The sequence below is a fragment of the Petromyzon marinus genome, chromosome 19 (assembly GCF_048934315.1).
Source record: "Petromyzon marinus isolate PM22_M1 ecotype Great Lakes invasive population chromosome 19, UKy_Petmar_22M1.pri1.0, whole genome shotgun sequence".
Lineage (NCBI taxonomy): Eukaryota > Metazoa > Chordata > Hyperoartia > Petromyzontiformes > Petromyzontidae > Petromyzon > Petromyzon marinus.
Genome location: NC_133685.1, coordinates 15,244,834 through 15,267,856, shown reverse-complemented (window position 1 = coordinate 15,267,856; position 23,023 = coordinate 15,244,834). Strand labels below are relative to the sequence as shown.

Genomic DNA, 23,023 nt, shown 5'->3' with positions numbered 1-23,023 from the left:
TGGCACGACGCAGTACTTCCGACACACACCCTCCGAATGCACCACCCCCGGCCCGTCGGACACATAAGACACCAGCAGGCCCATCGTTGGAGATGAAGAGGCGATACGTAAAGGGACAAACGGCTTCAACTGCGAAAGATGGACGAACCAACTGCGACGGCCCGCTCGGATACGCACACATTGTGGCCACTTCACCTCGACCACTTCCATGAGTCCTTGCCAGGGCTTATGTAACTTAGGAGATGTACCAACCGGCATCTGGAAGCAATGCAACCATGCTTTGTCGCCGATGGACCATGGCAACACATGATCCCGCTTCCCCGCATTACGTTCATTGCGCGCCTGTGTTTTGGCGGTGTTAACTCTGGCCGCCTCTCAAGCCGTAAAAATGCGCTGTCAGGAAATTTGCAAATGCTCAGACAATATGGACTTCCCTTTATACAGTGACGAACCCAATTGGGCATCTATAGGGGGCACATTCTCCCTCCCATATATGAGAAAAAACGGTGAAAACCCCGTGGATTTTTGAGGGGCCATCGTATATGCGGCGAGTGCACTCAGCACATGCAAATCCCAATCCGTCTGCCCAGTGTCGACTGCCTGGCAGGGCATGGAAGTCAAAGTTCTATTCAGGCGCTCCACCATCCCATCCGTCTGTGGGTGGTACGGCGATGTCCTAATTTTCCTAGTACCCAAAGCGTCGCAAACCTCACGCAGCAATTTAGACAAGAAATTGCACCCCAAATCAGTGAGCAATTGCTCCGGGACTCCCTTGTCCATCACATAACCGTACAAAAACGCCTCTGCAATGGAGGCCGCCGACTGGTCAGGCAGCGGCCAAGCCATAGAGGCCCCACAAGACCCGTAAGGAATCGTCATTCAGCTGCTCGTGCACCCAAGCAGAGCATGCAAGCTGCAACACACTATCAACCGTCGCAGCCGGCCCAGCGGGTTCCGAACCAGCAACCACAGACATAATGGCAGTTGGCTGCAACACAGAGGGTTTACAACGGCCCACCCCTGACGAACATGGACAACGAGGCGATTGAGGCAACTGGGGCAAGGCATCTGCATTAAAATGTCGAGCACCCTTCCGATATATCATGCAGAACGAGAATTCCTGCAAGATTTCAAGCCAACGCAAAATTGGCCAGAAGGTTGTTCGACCTTCAGGGAATACTGGAGGGCTGCATGATCCGTACAAATAATGAACTCTCTGCCATAGACGTGAGGCCTGTATTGTCGGATGAAATAAACAATGGCCAATAATTCCCTCCGAGTGACACAATAACGACGTTCCGCGGGGGAGAGGACACGGCTGCTGTACGTGACCACCTCCTCAACCCCGTTTTTAACTTGAGACAAAACAGCACCTATGCCCGTGTCACTGGCATCAGTGTCCAGGATAAATGGCAGGGAGAAATCTGGATACTCGAGGGTGGGCGCATCAGACAGCCGCTCATGAAGGGCTATAAACGCAGCCTCTTCCTCTGGACCCCACCGGAACCTTTGATTCTTAGCAGTCAAAGCATGCAAGGGTTTGGCGACCGTAGCAAATTGCGGCACAAACCTACGGTAGTATGACGCAAACTCAATGAAACTGCGCTCATCCTAGCGAAAACGGAACGCAGACGTCGGCGAGGTTCATCAAAAGTGCAGCTGAACACAATAATGTCGTCCAAATAAATGAGAAAAGAGTCTCACTGCAGGCCAGTCAAGACGAGTTCCATGAGTCTCTGAAAGGTGGCCAGAGCCGAATTCAAGCCCATCGGAAGGCAATTAAACTGAAAGAGTCCCTGGGGAGTGCGGAACGCGGTTTTAGACTTTGATGAATTGTCAAGGGGAAGTTGCCAAAACCCCGAAGACAAATCTAGAGTAGAGAAAAACCGCGCACCGGACAAGGCATCCAGGGAGTCTTCCATGCGCTGGAGCGGGTATGCATCGGCCACAGAAACTTTGTTCAACTTACGGAAGTCAACACAAAATTTAAGACTACCGTCCTTATTCTTAGCTCTTTCGGTAAAGTCACGTTGAAGGGAAACAATAAAATAATAAAATATATATAAAACAATAAAAATTCTCACGACGTTTCGACCATAACACAAACGGTCATCATCAGGTGTGATGATGACGGTCTGCGTTATGGTCGAAACGTCGTGAGAATTGTTGTTTTATATATTTTATTATTTTATTGTTTCCCTTCAACGTGACTTTACCGAAAGAGCTAAGAATATGAATTACTGCAGTCACGAAAGCTTTAAATAAAAACTACAGTCCTTCTTCTTAACAAGCATGATGGGCGCTCCCCAAGGGCTATTAGATGGAGAAATAATATCGGCGGCCAACATGTCGTCGACCGCCCGTTGTACGCGTTCTTTTTCCACTGGGCTCAAACGATACGAGTTCTGACGAATAGGGCCGGCCTCCCCTGTGTGGATACGGTGATGCAATAGGGAGGTCTCACCGATATCAAATTCACTCTTACTGAAAACATCAGAGAATTCACACAAGAGGAACCGCAAGTCGTTCCGTTGCTCAGAAAACAACTGCAAATTCTCCCGACACAGAGCTTCAGCCCACATCTCATCCACGACCCCAACGCAATCAATAGCACCCACAACAGTCTGCGGCGTAACGGCATCATGTTCACAAAACGCAGTGGTGGCGTGAGCCAACACCGTACCCGCCTGAACCACCACCGTATCCGGGCCCCCTGGTCAGAGCGAAGGACCGTCTGTGCACCAACTAGCGCCAGTCCACGAGTCACAGTATTCGACGGGGTCAAAAGGACCCCAGCCGTCGAATCAACATGTTGAAATTCCTTACGACAGCGTAGCGGTACAAGCATCTGGGATCCCGGCGGGATCTCCACCGCAACATCAACAAGGGCTTGTACCGTGACGCATGCTGCCGAATGTGGTTGCAACGACGGCAAAAAAAAAAAATTTGACCCAACGGCATTTCCAAACAACCCTGGTCAAGAAGGATTTTGATGGGCATCCTCTTACGGAAATCGGTACCCAAAAGGCAGGGGACCACTAGCGACCTCGAGATCAGGACAGGCGCAAGCACAGCCATTTCACCAATTACGATGCGGGCATCCACCTGACCAATGATGCCTATGCTCCCACCATTCGCCGCGACACAAGCAGGAACAGGTCGTATTTGACGAGCCGGAATCGACAACAATTGAAATATAACGTCTGAAATAATGGTAGCCGAGGCTCCCGTGTCCATCAAGACACGTACCTCCACTCCCTGCATGGAACCCGACACCGCCGAAGAACCTGCAGCCGCTGCGACCACGCGATGCGCCAATTTCCTCCACTGTGTCCTGGAGCTAGGCCACCCCTGCGCAATCAAACCCTGGTGCCCGGTGTCTGAGATTGTAAAATGGGCTGGGTGTCTGATGTGTACCGCCTGTTGGGATTGAGGTTGAGCCGTTGGAGGGGCAGCAGGCGCCGGAGCAGCAGTCGGTGCTGGAGGGCGATTCTGGAATTCCCTCGTGAAGTGCCCCAGCTGAACGCAGCTGAAACAGGCCAAAGGCAGCCTCTGCGCCCCCCATTCCCCGCGTTGACATGGTCTCCAGCTCCATCGACGGCATTCAGCGTCCCCCTGTCTCTGATTCCATGGTGGAATGGCAGCAGCGATGTCCGCCACCGAAGGCGCATCGCCGAGCCACCTTTCTCGGCGTCCATCCCTTCGGTTCCCCATCTCGGCTGGGGTCCCCCGTCCAAGCCGCCATCTGAGACCAACGCTGTAGATTATCGTGGGCCTGAAGACACCTGGCAGCCCACCGAGACGTTTAGATGTCTTCGTCACATACAGGTAGGACCACTTAATGTCTCTAGCCAGTCCCAACATTTGTTCCATGACGAGCGAGTCGAGGGCCTCCGGATTCACGCCAGGGTAAGCAGCACCCGATAATGCCAACAGCGTGCTGCAATAGGCGAGAGGCATCTCGGATTCCCCTCGCCTACGTTGAAATTTGCGTCACGTGTCGGAAGGCGGCTCATACACGTCCATCATCTCAGCATAAGCACCCCGAAGAGTGGACTTTTTCTCAGCAGGAATAGCTCTGAAGACCGCAAGAGCATTGTCATCGAAAACAGTCGGCAGAGTGACAAGCAACTCCTCCTCCGTCCAATGTACTGAACGGAAAGCTGCCTCAAATCGCCAAGTGAAGGCGCTCCAGTCGCTGCCTGCCACGACGAATGATTTAACTTGAGGAAGTCTTCGAGGACGATCGGTTACGTTCCGTGTATCCTTAGCGGCGGCCGCCGTGTCTTGTGCACCACATGTCTCTTGTAAAATGGAGGACTCTGTCTGCGCCTCTCCCACGCCGCCTAAAATGGCGGCGTCCGACTGCGTACTTCCCTCCGTACGCGTAATGGCGGCCGTCGTACCTGTAGATGAACCCGGCGAAACCTCCACTCCCGGTCGCTACCTCCCGGCGATGCGTGCGCTGAGCACCCTACCACCATAGAAGCGGTGCTGTGCAACACCAGCTGCACAACCACCGCCCGCAATGAGTCCAGTTGCTCCGTCACCCTCCTCCAGCCGTCTTCGGGCTGCTGGTGCGGAGGCGTTGCATTCGCGCCGACCGTCTCCGGCGCAGCGACCTCTCCTGCCGTGGTTTCCATAACTGGGACCACGGCTCCTGGGACCGGCAGGTCTTGGGTACCATTTTCATCATCATTGTCGGAAGGCGCCACAGGTGGGTTACGCTTCTTCTGATGTTTAGACATCTTCTGTCAACTATATTCCTTGTTTTTAACAACTTCTGACTCCAATGTAATGAGCAACTTCCACGACACGTCGTGTAGAGGGTACTCTTCTATTCCACGTACGGACACAGCACAGGCCAACAGTATCGGCTTCCTCTCCAAGTACACATTTAGCTATTACGTTCTACAGACTACATACACGGTTGATCACACGGCGGATTCAGCCCATCCGCTCCCGGTCTCGCCGCTGGTTGACGGTGTGCCAGGGAGGGCGGTGGAACTCCGCAGGAGATCCACCATGTGGCCGAACGATGGAGAGAGATGACGGCGAGTAGCAACGCAGTCCGGACCCAAGATAGGTTGATGGTTTTGGTTGGAGCCATCTGAGGATCTAATAAAAACCATCACCCTGCCATATATAGCAGGGGTAACCAAAAAGATTTCCAAAATCATGAACAACACAAGATCCAGATCCGATTTAACACAGTACATAAAATTCGTGATCTGATCCCATCTGTGAAAGACAAGATTCCTGACATGCAATATCCCGGCGTATACAAACTAAGCTGTATCTGCGGCAGTAGTTACGTTGGGAAAACTAAGCAACATGTCTCGGACCGTGTCCATGAACATAAGGCAGATTTGAAACATGGTAGGATGAATACTTCTGCCATGGCTGATCATTATTTTAATGTGGCTGGCTCACACGAAATTGATTCTCTAAGACGATGGTACTTTGTAAGCCTACTGGCTATCAACAAAGATTCGTTCATGAAGCCATCCATATGTAATGAGAGCGCCATCTACTGTGTTATGGGGGCCGTTACTTATGCAGTTATGGTTTACCTGTGGTAGGGGTTATATCTAGAGCAAAGGTGAGGGGGCGGAGCCACCCGGGAAGCCTCTGGAGCGTTCCCAAAGGTTTCAGGAGGGACGTGGCCAGAGGCGGGGCTTAGTCACCAGGGAGCGCATATAAGCGGGGGCCGTAGCAAGGTATGAGGTCGGTGTTGAAGATCAAGAGGAGCTCCCCGTCGCTGCTGCCCCGCCATCTCCATCGGCCACGTGGCGGCTCGACCTTCAGCCGCTCAACCGTTCCCTAGCGCGCCGTCAGCCAGTGGCGTGTTAGCGAGCGGGTGAGCGCCACGTGGCACGGGGCAGTGATGTCGCCTGGGCGGCATATCATCCGTAGTGAGAGTGAGAGACAACCAAGCTGTACCGAAGATTTATTAATAAAAAACGTAAAGTTGTTACCGTGTTGGAGCCACTAATTACACATATATACAGACACAGAGACAATTTCAACCAAGAGGAAGGTTATCGACTCAGCAATCATTGGAAAGATGTAATCAACCACTTTGGGTCATGACTTGATTTGTGTTTTCTTGTCAACCTCCACCATCAGCAGTGTGGGTGTGTGGAGCGAGGTGCAATGCTTTGATTGGTGTAGACCTACTGCCAGTGTCGGAGCTTTCTCCTACATTAACATTAGCTTCCCCGCCCAGAATTGCCGTTATAATGCTGTAAACGCCTTTATAATGCTGTTAAATTGTTATGATAAATATGAGGCCTAGTTAACAACGAAGCCTGCCACTTGCATTATTGTGAATGTTACTTGTAATTGAATAAATCGAGTCAGATTTGTACCCATGTCACTTTAATGCGATCTTGAGAGCAAGGATGAACAAGTATCTCATCCACAGTTCAGTGTTATGTGCAACGCTGTACATTTAGGCTGCAGTATGGTGATTACACGAAGTGACCTTATTTAAGACAGTAGCTTATTCTCTTGTATAGCTATTCAGTGCCAATGTAGGTGCCTGGTTGAGTTTCATGTTATCTAAGACAATGTTATCATGCTCCTTGTGTTCATTCATTGTATCGATATTGCAAGTATTAACAGATGCTGTATTTTGTGCTGTGTTTTTCCATCAGTTTTACCTCGTTCAATTCATTAAATACGTCGGAGTCAGATGTTCACCTTGGCTCTGAAAGTTTATTGAATGCGAGGTTAACTACTCGGATAGTGGTGCAACGCAGCGCACAGCGAGGCCGAGATATATACAGACATAGACACAATTTCAACCGAGAAGAATGGTAAAAACTCAGCAATCACTGGAAGGACGTTATCAACCAGTTTAAGTCATAACTGGTTATAATGTTTCCATTTTAGACCTGGCAGCCCTTCAATTGGTGGAAGCCCACTTCCAGTGCCGTCGTGGCCCTCTACGAGTACCGTCACCTCTAGCAGCAACCTCCACCATCAACAGTGTGAGTGTGTAAAGCGAGGTGCAATGATTACTTGGCAGCCCTTTAATTGGTGTAAACAGCAGACTCTCGATTATACACGCTAATGATGGGGAGGACGACCAAGGATAATTCAAAATCGCGGATAATAAAAAAATATCGATTTTCCATGGATCTCTATGAAAAAAAAACACGAATATAGGTGTAAATTATGTTCAAGTTAAGAAAATTGAATTTGTTCGTGAACAAAAATGTAATTTGCAGTAAAGAATTGACGGATCGATGCGCATGCTCAGTGATAACTTTCCTGCTCCCGCTCAGAAGATTCCGTCCACTAAGTGGATAGCAGAGCCACGCCAATCAAAGTCTAACTTCACCCACTGTTGTAAAGGAATGCAACTACAGTACTGCAGAGGCGATCACGCAGATGTCGGATTAACCGGAGCACATATTGGGTTGGTTTAAGCACGTGACTTGTAATAAACATTTCCAAGAATAACAATGGATAACTGTCTTTAGATTATGAATTTGGGCTTTAGGCAAAATCAATGAGTTATTAATTTATGTCACAATCTTAGATTCACAGTTAATCTGCAAATCGGATCAACCGAAACACACGTAATCAAGAGTTTACCGTATACATATAGTTACTCGTGCAATTGGCCATCATATAACGGGTTCATGAAACTTAAATTTAATGAAAAAGACAAAAAATTTGATTCATTGAATTTATTGAATAAAAAATGGCTCTATATATCATATTTGATGTAAATTGATGATCATCTCCCAAAAGCTTTCCTTGAGATAAATTTTGTTGAATCAGCACTTTGATGCTGGTTGGATTTTTGCATTTTGACAAAGCAACATGAGGCTGACTGGGAAAAAACAAGTTTCTTGATATGAAGTACAACATACTCAAAAGGTTGCCCTTGTGACCTATTGACAGTGATAGCAAATACAGGAATGATTGGAAACTGTCTTCGCTTCAAAATAACTGGTAAATTCACATCAGACGGTGCCAGATCAATTCTGAGAATAAAGACAATATCTCCACGATTGGATTCTGAAATGATTTCAACCACAAAAAAATTACAGTGCATTTCACGAATCAGCATTACAATGGTTCCTTATTTCAAAACAAATATACAGTGAGGGAAAAAAAAAGTATTTGATCCCCTGCTGATTTTTTACGTTTGCCCACTGACAAAGAAGTGATCAGTCTATAATTTTAATGGTAGGTTTAATTGAACAGTGAGAGACAGAATAACAAAAAAATCGAGAAAAACGCATGTCAAAAATGTTAGAAATTGATTTTCATTTTAATGAGGGAAATAAGTATTTGACCCCCTCTCAATCAGAAAGATTTCTGGCTCCCAGGTGTCATTTATACAGGTAACGAGCTGAGATTAGGAGCACACTCTTAAAGGGAGTGCTCCTAATCTCAGCTTGTTACCTCTATAAAAGACACCTGTCCACAGAAGCAATCAATCAATCAGATTCCAAACTCTCCATCATGGCCAAGACCAAAGAACCCTCCAAGGATGTCAGGGACAAGATTGTAGACCTACACAAGGATGGAATGGTCTTGTAGCCCATTCCCAAGCAGCTTGGTGAGAAGGTGACAACAGTTGGTGCGATTATTCGCAAATGGAAGAAACACGAAAGAACTGTCAATCTCCCTCGGCCTGGGGCTCCATGCAAGATCTCACCTCGTGGAGTTGCAATGATCATGATAACGGTGAGGAATCAGCCCAGAACTACACGGGAGTATCTTGTCAATGATCTCAAGGCAGCTGGGACCATAGTCACCAAGAAAACAATTGGTAACACACTATGCCGTGAAGGACTGAAATCCTGCAGCGCCCGCAAGGTCCCCCTGCTCAAGAAAGCACATATAGATGCCCGTCTGAAGTTTGCCAATGAACATCTGAATGATTCAGAGGACAACTGGGTGAAAGTGTTGTGGTCAGATGAGACCAAAACGGAGCTCTTTGGCATCAACTCAACTCGCCGTGTTTGGAGGAGGAATGCTGCCTATGACCCTAAGAACACCATCCCCACCGTCAAACATGGAGGTGGAAACATTATGCTTTGGGGGTGTTTTTCTGCTAAAGGGACAGGACAACTTCACCGCATCAAAGGGACGATGGACGGGCCATGTACCGTCAAATCTTGGGTGAGAACCTCCTTCCCTCAGCCAGGGCATTGGAAATGGGTCGTGGATGGGTATTCCAGCATGACAATGACCCAAAACACATGGCCAAGGCAACAAAGGAGTGGCTCAAGAAGAAGCACATTAAGGTCTTGGAGTGGCCTAGCCAGTCTCCAGACCTTAATCCCATAGACAATCTGTGGAGGGAGCTGAAGGTTCGAGTTGCCAAACGTCAGCCTCGAAACCTTAATGACTTGGAGAAGATCTGCAAAGAGGAGTGGGACAAAATCCCTCCTGAGATGTGTGCAAACCTGGTGGCCAACTACAAGAAACGCCTGACCTCTGTGATTGCCAACAAGGGTTTTGCCATCAAGTACTAAGTCATGTTTTGCAGAGGGGTCAAATACTTATTTCCCTCATTAAAATGCAAATCAATTTATAACATTTTTGACGTGCGTTTTTCTGGATTTTGTTGTTATTCTGTCTCTCACTGTTCAAATAAACCTACCATTAAAATTATAGACTGATAATTTCTTTGTCAGTGGGCAAACGTACAAAATCAGCAGGGGATCAAATGATGAGCATTTTGAATTATATGAATTATAAAAGAGGGATGGCATTGTAATTCTCTCAGCCGACAAGGGCAATGCTACTGCAATCATGGATAAAATAGAATATAACAACAAAATTAAAGAATTACTCGACGATGGCAGCTATGCAAAAGTAAAAAGAGATCCCACCAACAGCTTCGTCACACAAACCAACAAAATATTTTTTGATTCAACCGCATTAATGATCAAACTAAACAGTTTTCGTTGAAACCTTCTGCTGCCAGGCCACCAAGATTATACGGCTTACCAAAAATACATAAAGTAGATGCACCCCTTAGTCCATCGTCTCTACTATCAACTCCCCCACCTACAAACTGGCTCGTTTTCTGTCTGAAATCCTGTGGCCTTTCACTGGAAAAACCAACTCTGCGGTACAAAATTCTACTCACCTGGTATAGATAATCAAGGATATTTCCCTGTCCCCAGACGACCTGCTTGTCAGTTTTCATGTAGTTTCCTTATTCACCAAAGTTCCTGTACCTGATACCATCGCAATCATTGAAGACTTGGTTCATCAAGGACTAAACACTGAGGTACCCCCCCTGGTGAGATACTGCTTAACCAATACATACTTCACTTGGAATGGAACTTTCTACAAAAAAACTGAGGGCACCCCAATGGGCTCCACCCTATCTCCGGTTATAGCCAACATTTTCATGGAGAAATTTGAGACTGACGCCATCCAGACTGCCACTCTGCGCCCAACCTTATGGAAGAGGTACGTGGATGACACTTTTGTCATCTGGCCACATGGCCGGCCTGCTCTAGACCAATTCTTCGACCACATCAATTCCATACACCCAGCCATCAGATTTACCATGGAAGTCGAAAAAGATGGCAAGCTACCTTTTTTGGATGTCCTAATAAAAAAGAGACCTTATAGTTCAATGAGCCACTCTGTCTACAGGAAAGCTACCCATACGGATGCTTATCTGAAACCGGATTCCCATCACCATCCATCACAGAAGAATTCTCTCATCAAGACTCTGCACCATAGAGCCCAATGCATATCCGACCAGGAACACATAGGCAGTCAACTCAAGCATGTACACCAAGCTCTTAAGGCTAATGGTTACTCCGACTATACAATCCGCAAAGCTATCACTCAAACCATGAAGAAGGACCCTCTTGAGGAGCCTCTCAAAACCATCACTTTACCCTACATTGTGGGGATCACAAAAAAGATGTTCAAAATCTTGAATAAACACAAGATCCAGGTCCGTTTCAACACATTACATAAAATCCGTGATCTGGTTCCGTCTGCAAAAGATGTGATTCCGGACATACAGTACCCTGGTGTCTACAAAATAAGTTGCCTCTGTGGTAGTAGTTACATTTGAAAAACCAAATGACATGTCTCGGACCGCATTCGTGAACACAAAGGAGACCTTAAACACGGTAGGACCAGCACCTCGGCCGTGGCAGATCACTGTTATAAGTCAGTAGGCTCACATGACATTGACTTCTCCAAGACAGAGGTTCTTTGCAAGCCATCTGGCTACCATGAGAGATTCGTTCATGAGGCTATCCACATATACAAACACAGAGACAATTTAAACCGAGAAAATGGATTCTGGCTTAGCAATCATTGGAAGGATTTGATAAAGAATTTCGGGTCTTAATTGATTGTTCACGCTTACGGTGGCTTTCAGACAGCATACATTAATTTTTCATCTCCCCCCTCCTCTTTTCAAACATAGATGGACTCGTCCATCTAAACAAACTGTCAAATCGCTATCCGTGGTGCTAACATTTAAAAATAAATAAATACAAACCGCCACTTGTTTCAAATGTTCTTGCCGTTGGTTTTCACACCTGATGATGACTGCTTGTATTGCAGTCGAAACGTTGTGAGAATTTTATTGTTTTATATATTTTATTATTTTATTGTTTTCCCTTCAACTTGACTTTACCGAAAGAACCAAAAATATATTTTCTGAAGTTGGTAATCTTTTTGATAATGTATTGGGAGTCACCCCTGCTCATGCAAATTCCGACACCTCTGTTCAAACATTAAACGAATTTAGTTTCCAGCCAATCCACGCAAGTAATGTTCTGAAACAACTGTCCTACCTCAAAGGGTCCTCCCTACCGGAGCAGATAGTATTCCCGTCTTTGCTCTACTAACTGTTTGTCACCTAATATACAAACATATAGCCCATATTTTCAACCTGTCCATCAAAGAAGCATCAGTTCCTCTAGAATGGAAACATTCCTATGTCCTTAATTCTAGATTTGAAGCTTTTGTGACAGCAAGGATTCATACTCTTTGGTTTTTTCGGTAAAGTCACGTAGGTAAAATAAAATAAACGAAAACAACTAAATTAATTCACAACGTTTCGGAGGCAACACAAGCTTCCGTCTTCAGGTGGAACAGACACAGCAAAATTAGCTGTATCAAGTGAACAGCTCTGGGACACACGAGATTATGATATCCTCTACTGTTATATGTTTAGGGGTGACAGTAAAATGTTGCCCTTTAGCCACACATCACAAAACTGGACGTTAACAAAATCGTTATTACTCTTTGGTTCTATTCGGTAAAGTCATGTAGGTAAAAAATAAAACAACAAAAATCACGACGTTTCGGCCACAACACAAGTGGTCTTCATCAGGTGAAGGGACCAGGCTGTCTCGAGGACAGCGCTGGAGTGTTATTAATCAGAGTAACATCCCGATCTCGGACAGTCTCAAAACGGAACTGGCTAAAGAGCAAAATTTCGCTGTCACCCCTAAACATATACCAGTAGAGGATATCATCTCTCAGGTCGATGTAGCCCTCAAAGGCATAGGACACATCCAAGCAGACGTTGCGAGAGCTGAAATAGCCACTATTCTTAAGAATCCTAAGAAACCCATTAGCAACATTAGCAAACACGAACGCTCTGAACTCGCGAATTTAAAAAAGAGGGAAGATATAGTCATCCTCTCGGCCGACAAGGGCAATGCCACTGTTATTATGGATAAAAACTCATACAACAACAAAATCCAGGACCTACTCAATGATGGGAGTTACTCAAAAAATAAAAGTGATCCTACTAACAGCCTAACGATAAAAACCAACAAGAGCAGCACTAGTTCAACTTTCCTAATCGAACCAACCAAATGTCCCTCCCTATAACCCACGGCTGCAAGATCTCCCAGATTCTATGGTCTTCCCAAGATCCATAAAGAAGGTACCCCACTACGACCCATTGTGTCCACGATCAACTCCCCTACCTACAAGCTAGCCCGCTTTTTATCGGATACTCTGCTTCCCTTCACTGGCAAGACCACCTCAGCATTACTTAACTCAACCCAATTGGTTTCTATGGTCAAGGACACTGTACTATCTCCTGACAATAGCCTCGTCAGTTTTGATGTGGTCTCTCTGTTCACCAAGGTCCCAGTGCCTGACACTATGACAATAATTGAAGATTTGGTCCAACATGGACTGAACGCTGATGTACCTGCGCTGGTTAGGCACTGCCTCACCAACACTTACTTTACCTGGAATGGTACCTTCTAGAAACAAAATGAGGGTACCCCTATGGGTTCCCCCTTGTCACCAGTGATAGCCAACGTTTTCATGGAGAAATTTGAATCAGACGCCATCCAGACATCCACCCTTCGTCCTTCCCTGTGGAAGAGATATGTGGATGATACTTTCGTCATTTGGTCACATGGCCTCCCAGCTTTGAACCATTTCCTAGACCACATAAATTCCAGACACCCATCCATCAAATTCACCATGGAAGTGGAGAAAGATGACAAGCTGCCATTCTTGGATGTTCTGTTTGAGAGGACTGATGGCTCTTTGGGACATTCTGTTTACAGGAAGTCCACCCACACAGATTCATACTTGAAGCCTGATTCCCACCACCACCCGGCTCAAAATAATGATCTCATTAAAACATTATACCATAGGGCTCATTGCATTTCTGACCAACACCGCCTGGCCAGTGAATTAAAACATGTACATCTGGCCCTCAAGATGAACGGATACTCTGACCGTACTATCCGCCAAGCTGTTTCTCCCACCATACAGAAACAACCACCTGAAACTCCGATCAAAACCATCACACTGCCATACATAGCGGGCGTTACCAAAAAGATTTCCGAAATTCTAAACAAACACAAGATCCAGGTCCTGTTGAATACAGTACACAAAATCCGTGATCTGATCCCATCCATAAAGGATGTCATTCCTGACTTACAGTACCCCGGTGTTTACAAATTGAGTTGTACCTGTGGTGACTGCTATATCGGGGAGACGAAACGACATATTTCTGACCGAATTCGCGAGCACAAATCAGATTTGAAACGTGGCAGAACGAATTCTTCGGCCGTGGCTGATCATTGTTTCAACAGAGCGTGTTCTCATGACATTATTTTCTCCGATACCAAAGTACTATGCAAACCTCCCGGTTATTACCAAAGATTTGTCCATGAAGCCATCCAGTTATAAAAACATAGGCACAACTTCAACCGAGAGGATGGTTTTAAATTGAGCAACTTTTGGAAAGATTTCATCAACCAAGTCCAACTTTAGCTGGCTTAAAATGATACAGCCATTTCCCTTTCTACCAGGATTGTACTCGCTCTCTTGCAGCACGCCATCACCCTCCCCCCGAACCCCCTGCAGCATAACAAAAGGTGGTTTTACGTGAAAGTACACCACCGCCTCCCCCAGAATCCCCTGCAGAATAACAAAAGGCGGCTTAACTTAGCCCCCCCCCTCCCCACCCACGTCCCTTCCTGGCTCCTCCCCCCCCCCTTAACCTGTATATAATCTCGTGTGTCCCAGAGTTGTTCACTTGATACAGCTAATTTTGCTGTGTCTGTTCCACCTGAAGACGGAAGCTTGTGTTGCCACCGAAACGTCGTGATTTAATTTAGTTGTTTTCATTTATTTCATTTTACCTACGTGACTTTACCGAAAAAACCAAAGAGTATTCCTATGTCCGTCCACTTCACAAAGGGGTCCCTAAAGATGATCCAAATAACTACCGACCTATCTGAATTTTGTCCCCGTTGATGAAAATTTTTGAAAAATTATTGACCTACCAAATTAGTAGTTTCCTGTCCACCAACAATCTACTACATCTAAAACAATATGGGTTCCGAAAAAAATACAGCACAACTGTATTCACAGATGGTTGGAGGTCAAACAATGTTAAGATAACAAAAAGGGTTCCACAGGGTTCCATCCTCGGCCCCCTTTTGTTCTTTCTTCATGTCAATGACTTGGGCACTGACCTGAATCATTCCAGGGTAAATCTTTTTGCAGATGACACGATACTGATTACTGCTGGCCGCTCTCCAGATGACGTGATTGCTAAGTTACAGGGTGATTTCAACAAACTACAACATCGGCTAGTTGCTCTTAAACTAGTCCTGAATACCTCCAAAACCAAGGTGCTATGCTTCTCACCAGGACTAAAGCAGGAAGTTACTTTTCCCCAATTACATTCCTTAAATAATTATCAAATAGAGCAAGTCAAGATCTATAAGTATCTTGGGGTCATCCTGGATTCAAAACTGAATTTTGAAGATCACATTGATTATATTGGTAAACAGACAAACATAAAAATTGGTTTTCTGTATCGACACAAGCACTGCTTCCCCCCAATGTTCCATTTGGAATTGATAAAAGCTACCATACTGCATCTACTTGACTACTGTGACATCGTGTATAAATCAGCCCCAAGTACTGTACTGAAGAAGCTTGCTTCCATCTATCACTCGGCCTTAAGATTTACATTGAACTGCCCATATAGGACTCACCACTGTGATCTCTACATTGGGTCAAACTTAACATCTCTTAATGTTCGACGGCTTGTGCACCAGATCTTATTTTTTCACAATGTACTTACAAAAAAATCCGCAGACTACCTGCTGGATCTCCTCTCTGTTTCAAGGAACAAATTTGACCTCAGGTCTTCACTCATTTACCAGCTTCACATTCCCTATTGCCGTACAAAAACTGGAGGAAGGGCCTTTGCTATTGATGCCCCCAGGGTCTGGAATGCTATTTCCAATAAACTGCAACTTAAATCGCTACCAATGAGATATTCTCTCAAAACTGCTCTAGAGGAGTTGTACACCCCTTGCTGCCACTGCTATTCATTGGCGTAAAATAAAATAAAATGTTTCGCTCCGGATGTATTTTGATTTAGCGTGCTGATCTTAAAGGTGCATTGAAAAATTTGACACTCCGACTGATGCTTCTGTTGTTGTGGAGTAACTCATGCAGCCAGCTATGGCTCTAGGATTTGGTGTTACATGTTATTTATGTAGTTTATTGTAAAAATTCGATCACTGTTACCTTGCAATTATGGCTTTATTATTTGATTTCGAAAAGTTTTTTGGTTTGTACATATTTGTTTTGTTGTAGTACGGAGTTAGACTATTTGCCTTAATCTAAGTTTTCTTGCGGTTGTTGTTTGCACACAGCGTTGGTGTACGGTGCTTTTTTCAGGAATATTTAGCTGTTTTTTCATGGATTTTCTGTTTGCACAGTCACATAGTCACATTAAGATGTTTTCTTGTTCGTGTTTTTGTTTTTTTGTTTGCTGTGGTTGCACCCGATTCAAGAGCCGAATGGCTCACAGGGCTATACCAAAATAAATAAACTGAAAAACTGAAACTGAAAACTAAGCGTGTGCATGAATTCTACTGGATAATAATTTGACGTCACTCGGATCCACATAACCTACCCAGCGTTACACACAGCGTACAGTGTCAGGCGTTAGGCACAGATCACCAAAGCTATATTTACGGGTTAAAACATCCGTAGCTATTTCAGTAGAAGTGAATCTTGAAAAAGGAGGGGGGCCCACACAGTGCCGGATTATCCTAGTAGCGAAAGTGGCATATGCTACGGTCCCTGCACTTTCAAGCAGGGGCGGAGCCAGGGGGGGTGACAGGGGTGACATTCTGCGTATAAGTGTACGACACTCGGTCTGGCGGACTCCGTGCAACTGCATTGTCAGAGTGTGTCGCCAACCGATAGCGTCTAGTTCAACAACCTGACTCTCTAATCATTCTTGAAATTAAAATTGGTTGAATGTCACCCCGGCCTGAAATCCTGGCTCCGCCCCTGCTTTCAAGGGTCCTCCAGAAAGGGCATCTTGCACCCCCAGGTGGTGCGTGCACCCCAGGTTAAGAAGAGCCACTGTGAGGGAGTTGCTATCTGATCATCAGCACGGCAACTTGGCTCAGGCGAGCCGGCGGTGACTCATTAGCAGCAGCGCCGGGCTCAAGGCGGCCAAGCCTGAGCAGGCGGACACGTGGTGACGTCATCCCCCTCTGCCCCCCCCCCCAGCAATCTCCTCCATCCGCTGTGCACCCCCCGCGAGCCTCCTCCCTCCCCCGTTCTGTCCCCCCACCTCTCCTCTCAGCCGCCACCCAATCCAGAGCCCCTCTCCTCCTGCTCCCTCCCTCCACCCCCACCGTTCCCCATCCACGACTCCTCTGCCGCCACCATCATCCCACCACTCACCCCTCCACTCTCACCCTCACCACAGCCACACCCTCCTCCCCTCGAGCTCTGCGGCTTCCGTTGGATGTGCGGCGTCTCCCCGCTCCTCCTCGTCCCCCTCCGCCCCGCGTCTCACTCCTCGCCTCGCCGGAGGAGCTCGTTGTGGTTGCGGCCCTGGATGAGCGTCTCCTCCTCGTCGCCATCTCTCCTCGTCCACGCCCGCAGGACGAGGTGGTTGTGGTCGCGGTCTGGGTGAGTGTTTCCTTCCTCGCGAGATGCCGAGCGCCGAGCGCGTCACCTCGCCCCGGAGCTGGGGGGGGGGTCCCCACCCCGAGCCGCGGACACGGAACGGAGACAACGCGGGGACGAGGTGGGGGACAAGAGGGTGGCCCGGAGCTGGGCCCCCGGGGTGGTGAGCGAATGAGGTCCAGGGGTGGTGAGCGAGTGAGGAGGGATTTGTCAGTCCGTGTGCCCACTGTGTGTGTCTCCGTGTCCCCAGCTCGTGCTGGTGACACACAGCTGTTGTGTAGTATGATGCTGCCTGCCTACGCCCAGAATCGTAAAAGCAGTGAGGATGGTTGATGATTCAGCGCTCACCGATTCACAATAGTCACTCGCTCACAGGTAGTCAATCAGCCTCCTCATCGCTCTTCTCTCGCAACGACCATGGTTACTTTTACCGTGAACATCACTCATTGATTCCTCCACCAATGTTTAGGACTCGGTATCTCATTCTAACTGTTTCGTCTCGTCCGTACTGTTCAGCCACCACCACTGCAGATCACAAAAAACTCACTCGCCCACTCACCCATCCATCCATTCACTCATCCGCTCATCATACTGCAGGTCACAACACAAATCTTTCTGCTTCATCCCTCGCACTCCTGCACTTGGGAATTCCATTCCATCGTATCTTTTCCCAAACTCGTATAATTACCTTGCTCTATTCAACAAACGTATCAACTCTTATCTACATCGATGACCGCTTGCTTGGACTGGCTGTGTGTGCGTGCACCGTAGAGGATAATGTTGTTGCAGTGGTTTGTGCAATTCTCCAGTTTCCCCCGGCCACAGCGAACATCAGTGATGAATATACGAACTATTTGTGGGCCTCTCGAAGGTCGACTAGGCCTTATTTGAGTACCTGGTGCCGTGTGTAAATATCGCCACTGGACAGAAAAATACGGCCGGGCGTGTTCCCTGGCCACACCACCTCGTGTGCCGTATGGACCCATCATAGATTCTCGCTTACAGCAGTTGCCCCAATCGTTTTTGTAGACTACATGGCGGATCTTTGCCTTCATTTTGTACCGTGTACTTGGTCCAGTTTGGTCCGTGTATTCACATTGGTCGGTTGTAATGTTTCCTTATTTACGGCTGGGTCAGACTGATGACAGACATACGTGCTTTCTTATGCACACTATATGTGTGCCACCCTTGCTGTTAGCTTTTCCAGCGAGTTGGTAACGTTGGCTGACTTGACATTGTAGAATGGACTCTGAACCTTGTAGCCTTCATCTGTCGTAAATGCATGGCAGTGCACTGCTTAAACCTGACTAGAACAGCGAGTAGTGTAATTACTGGCGCACTAAACGTGGCTGTGAACATTTGAGAAGGAAAGACATCTCAGACATTTGCCATCTTCAGCAATTGATGCAGTTTTGGGTGGCCGAATGGCAGAGTGGTGATGATACTTCGTGCCGCACAGCAAGAAGGCGCTGGATTTGATTACTAACTCGAACGCATTTTTGCGTGGCGTTTGTATGTTCTCTCCCTGTTGTTGTGCATGGGTTTCCTCCGGCTTCTCCAGTTCGCTCTCATAGCTAAAAACATGCAGTGTCACGAGTGTTGAACCAAACATCCCAATGCTGAACATGTATCTGCAAATTACTCGATTGGGATAATACGTCGCATTACCCCCTCCCCCGGCAGGGCATTCCTGGGTTAACAAGCGGCATTATATTATTAATCAAATGTAATTTTCGGTAAATACTTAGATTATTTTTTGCAGCATGCCGGACATCCCTTGTAACAGGAAGGAACCCTGCCCCCAATTACTGTAGTCAGCCTCTGAGGTTTCACCACCATGTGCGTGAATCGGCCCATTCATTCACACAGTGGTGTGAATAGTAATACCACGCGAGATGTTAATTACCTCCCCTGGTATAGAGGTCGTGGGTTCGATCCAAACCCTGACTCCTGAGTTTGCATGGCTCTCCTGTGTGGTCGTGTGGATTTTTTTCCAGGTCCTACGGTTTTTCCCTCCACATTTAGAAATGTGCGTTTAGAGTATGTGGCTGCTTTAAATTTCCACGATCATAAGCCACTTCGTTGAGCTATCATTTGTGACCAGGTTGCTTCTGAAAAAGAGCTAAAGAGCTCAGTTGGCCTTACCTGGTAAAATAATAGTTTAGTTTATTTGAATGAAGATGCATGCAACGTTAGGTGCATGTGCATTATTGCTGCACGCTACTGCCATGCTCACCATAGAGAAACAATGACAGGATGCTTGGCTTATACCTCAAGGATGACAATGACGTTTTACTGATTATAAGCATGGGGACAAAAACACGTTTTAATTTCGACTGTGAATGTTCTAGGGTTGGGAGGCACACACACCACTGTAAACACAGCAGTCTATGTGTACCTAGGATAACTTTTGAAATCAGTCGCTAAAATGAAAAGTACCTGAAATGTGCCTGTGGAATAAATTGTAAATGTGTTTGCGTACGAGGTGCTCTGACATATGGCAAAAAAGGTCATATATAAAGATATTAGAACGGCAACTGAAGTGGGCAAAGAAGCAGGTAGAGATGCATAATAAGTTTTTTTGGTTAGATTGTGGAAATATAAATGTGTTGTTAGCCCGCCACCACAGCCAATTCGTAAGGTTTGTCACGTAAACAAAACGTGCCAATTAGTTACTAGTTCAGTACACCAATGTGTTCGAGAGTAAATACACAATTTACAATTTGAGTACGGCATTTATACATGCACGATCTAACCCCTAAAAATCTATTTTATTATGAATAATACTGGTCGCGAAAGCCTATGTGTCAATAAACTGAGGTAGAGATACATGCCGAGAAAAAAATTTGAGAGACAAAGTGGAAAGCGTGGATTGGAGAACACCTCAAGGTTAATGACATCGTTGAAATAGTGAAGTAATGTAAGTGGGCTTGGGCAGAAAACGCCACAGCTTGAACGGATGATGGCCTAAATTTGATAATGAAAGTAACCTTACAGTACCAATGTCCTTCATGAAGATGGTTGTTAACATGGGCTACCTGGACGCCATTGCCTCTGCGTAAACACTTAACTGCAATAAGTAGTATTTGGGCTGCTACAGGAACTGTTGCTAAAATTAGTGTTCATTGCATTCAGGTTATTTGAATGGTAGTGTGGTTTGTTTTGCTATGGAGACAGATGGTGCGGTACCTTACAATCAAACTGGGAACACTTGTGTTGCCAGGTGCTTGTGGCAGTCCGTAATCCAGCATTGTATAAGGCAGTGAGGGTTGGTGGATCGCGCAAATGTTGTGAAACGCCCTTCCCGTGAGCGTCGAGGTGCTGTACTATGGCTTGCCCAGAGGTGGCACAGCAACTGTGGACTAATCTCTTATCTGGCTCCATCTGTATGGGACATTGTTGTCCCCATCACACGTGTGCTGTTCTCTGGCTGCTCCAATTTCCTCCCACACGGATGAACACTCATCATTCATAGAATGAAAACATCTTAATTTTATGTGCACCGCTGTGTGTCGTGGATTGTGCGATGCAGTCTGCATGAATGATACTGCTATGTAAAACACTTATTATTATTGTTTACACTCTTCGCATCATAGTATAAAATATCGAAACTGGGATTTGGTCCAGCTCTCCTAAACCCTGTAGAGTTATGCTCCACGTTAGTGATCTGCCTTGGCTATATGCGTTCGTGATCCGTGTTCCGTGGCGAGATGTTATCTTCCTTGCCTGGTATGTAGGAGTTTGCGGGTTCGATGCTGACCCTGCCGACTAAACATTTGGAGTCTGCATGTCTCTCTCCCCATGGTCGCATGGATTTTTCTCTGGGTGCTCCGGTTGTTCCCTGCACGTTTTAGAAATGTGCGTTTTGAGTATTTGGGTGTTTTAAATTTCCACACTGAGAAGCCGCTTCGTTGAGCTTTGATTTGTGGCCAGGTCGCCTCTGAAAAAGAGCTACATACATAGCTCCGTAAGCCTTACCTGGTAAAAGAAAAAGTTTAGTTTTAGTATAGTGATCCACGTTCGTGATGTGGATACTACCTGGGATGAAGAGGGGTTGGAGAAAGTGCATCATGATGTGTTTGTAGGCAGCTAAGACATTCATGGGAGGGTAGATTGTGCATTTTTACTGGTCAAAGTTGTTATTATCATAGAGGGTTTTACAGGTTATTTCCTGAAATATAGGATTGTGAACTTGGCTACTGTGCAGTAGATCTGAGAGGGGGTAAATTGGGGTAAGTTCACGATGTGACGTGACGCTAAGGAGGCGGACTTCTGCAGAGACTGAATCAAGGAGTCTGCACGTCTCCCCCACCCTGTGGTCACGTGGATTTTTTTCCGCCGGGTCCTCTGGTTTTTCCCTCCACATTTAGAAACGTGCATTAAGATTATTTGAATTATTTTGCAGTGATAAATTTACACGTGATAAGCCACTTTTTTGAGCCATAATTTGTGGTCAAGTTGCTTGTGATAAATAAGTTGATACCTCAGTGGGCTTTGCCTGATAAGATGGGGATGGTTTAGCTTTATTCGTATGTTTTTAGGCGATTTGTTTGCCTTTGTTGTACTTTGCACTCCTATCTTTTTTTATTTTTTATTGTTGGAACGTTCTTACCCACCCCCTACAGGACATCCGTGAAAAAGAGCTTCATAGCTCATCGGATTCCTCCAGTATCAAAAAAATATTCTGATTCTGAAGAATGAACCAGCATAATTCCAGTACTGGAGGGTGGTGTGTGGTTTTATTCGCATCTACATATAACTGTCTTGTTATAGTCCACATTTCATGAATTTAAAACTGACGCAGTCAGCTGCCCTGAATTGCATGTATGAACTAACAATGCACATGAGAAAAGGGACTGGGCAAGGAAATGCTCCCTCATGAGGCTACTGTCATCAACATTAGAAGACATTTGCATTTAATTGAATTCGAAAAAGGCAAAAACACAATTAGAGAAAGCGTGAACCCTGTTAGATTCGCTGTGGCGACCATCAATATGGCAGCCAATGGAAATGAGCAGAAGGAAATAACTAAAGAACTTAAACACCGAGGGCTCAGAGTGGGGCTACAGATGCACACAGTGAAAGCAAAACAAAAGTGCAGCTCACGAAATGAAAGAAAATAATGGTTGTACTCTTTGGTTCTTTAGGTAAAGTCACGTAGAAAGAAAATACATTAAATAATAGAATACGACGTTTCGATTGCAACACAAGCAATCGTCATCAGGTAGAAAAGAAACCCGTGAACTTAGAAATACAATGCAATCCAACAGAGAGTCCGCTAACCACCAGGTAAGTCATCACCTTACCTGGTGGTTACGTTCTTCCAAAGATTGCTAGATTTGAGAGACAGACAAAACACAGACACGGGGACACACATACAGACACAAGCAGAGAGGAACTACACAGAGACACAGAGACACACAACATAGACACACAGAGACCCAACGCCTCTGTGCCGAGGCCTTAAATAGAGAGAGAGGGGGGGGGGGGGAGAGGTGGGTCTGCTGGAGCAGAGAAATTAGCATGTCAATGAGAGAGCTGTGTGGAAATCCACCTCGCCACGGTCGGGGAGAAAAAG

At 46.2% G+C, this 23,023-nt stretch overlaps 1 protein-coding gene across 3 annotated transcripts in view; it reads left to right on the top strand.

The window, feature by feature from the left end:
* Window positions 1-17,097: 17,097 nt before the first annotated feature.
* The window catches only part of LOC116943806 (uncharacterized), a 91,709-nt gene continuing 85,783 nt past the window's right edge, over window positions 17,098-23,023 (top strand). For all 3 annotated transcript variants that reach the window (XM_032957026.2, XM_032957028.2, XM_032957024.2), the window contains exon 1: window positions 17,098-17,448. The gene's annotated coding sequence lies outside the window, so the exon portion shown is untranslated. The remainder of the gene's footprint in view (window positions 17,449-23,023) is intronic.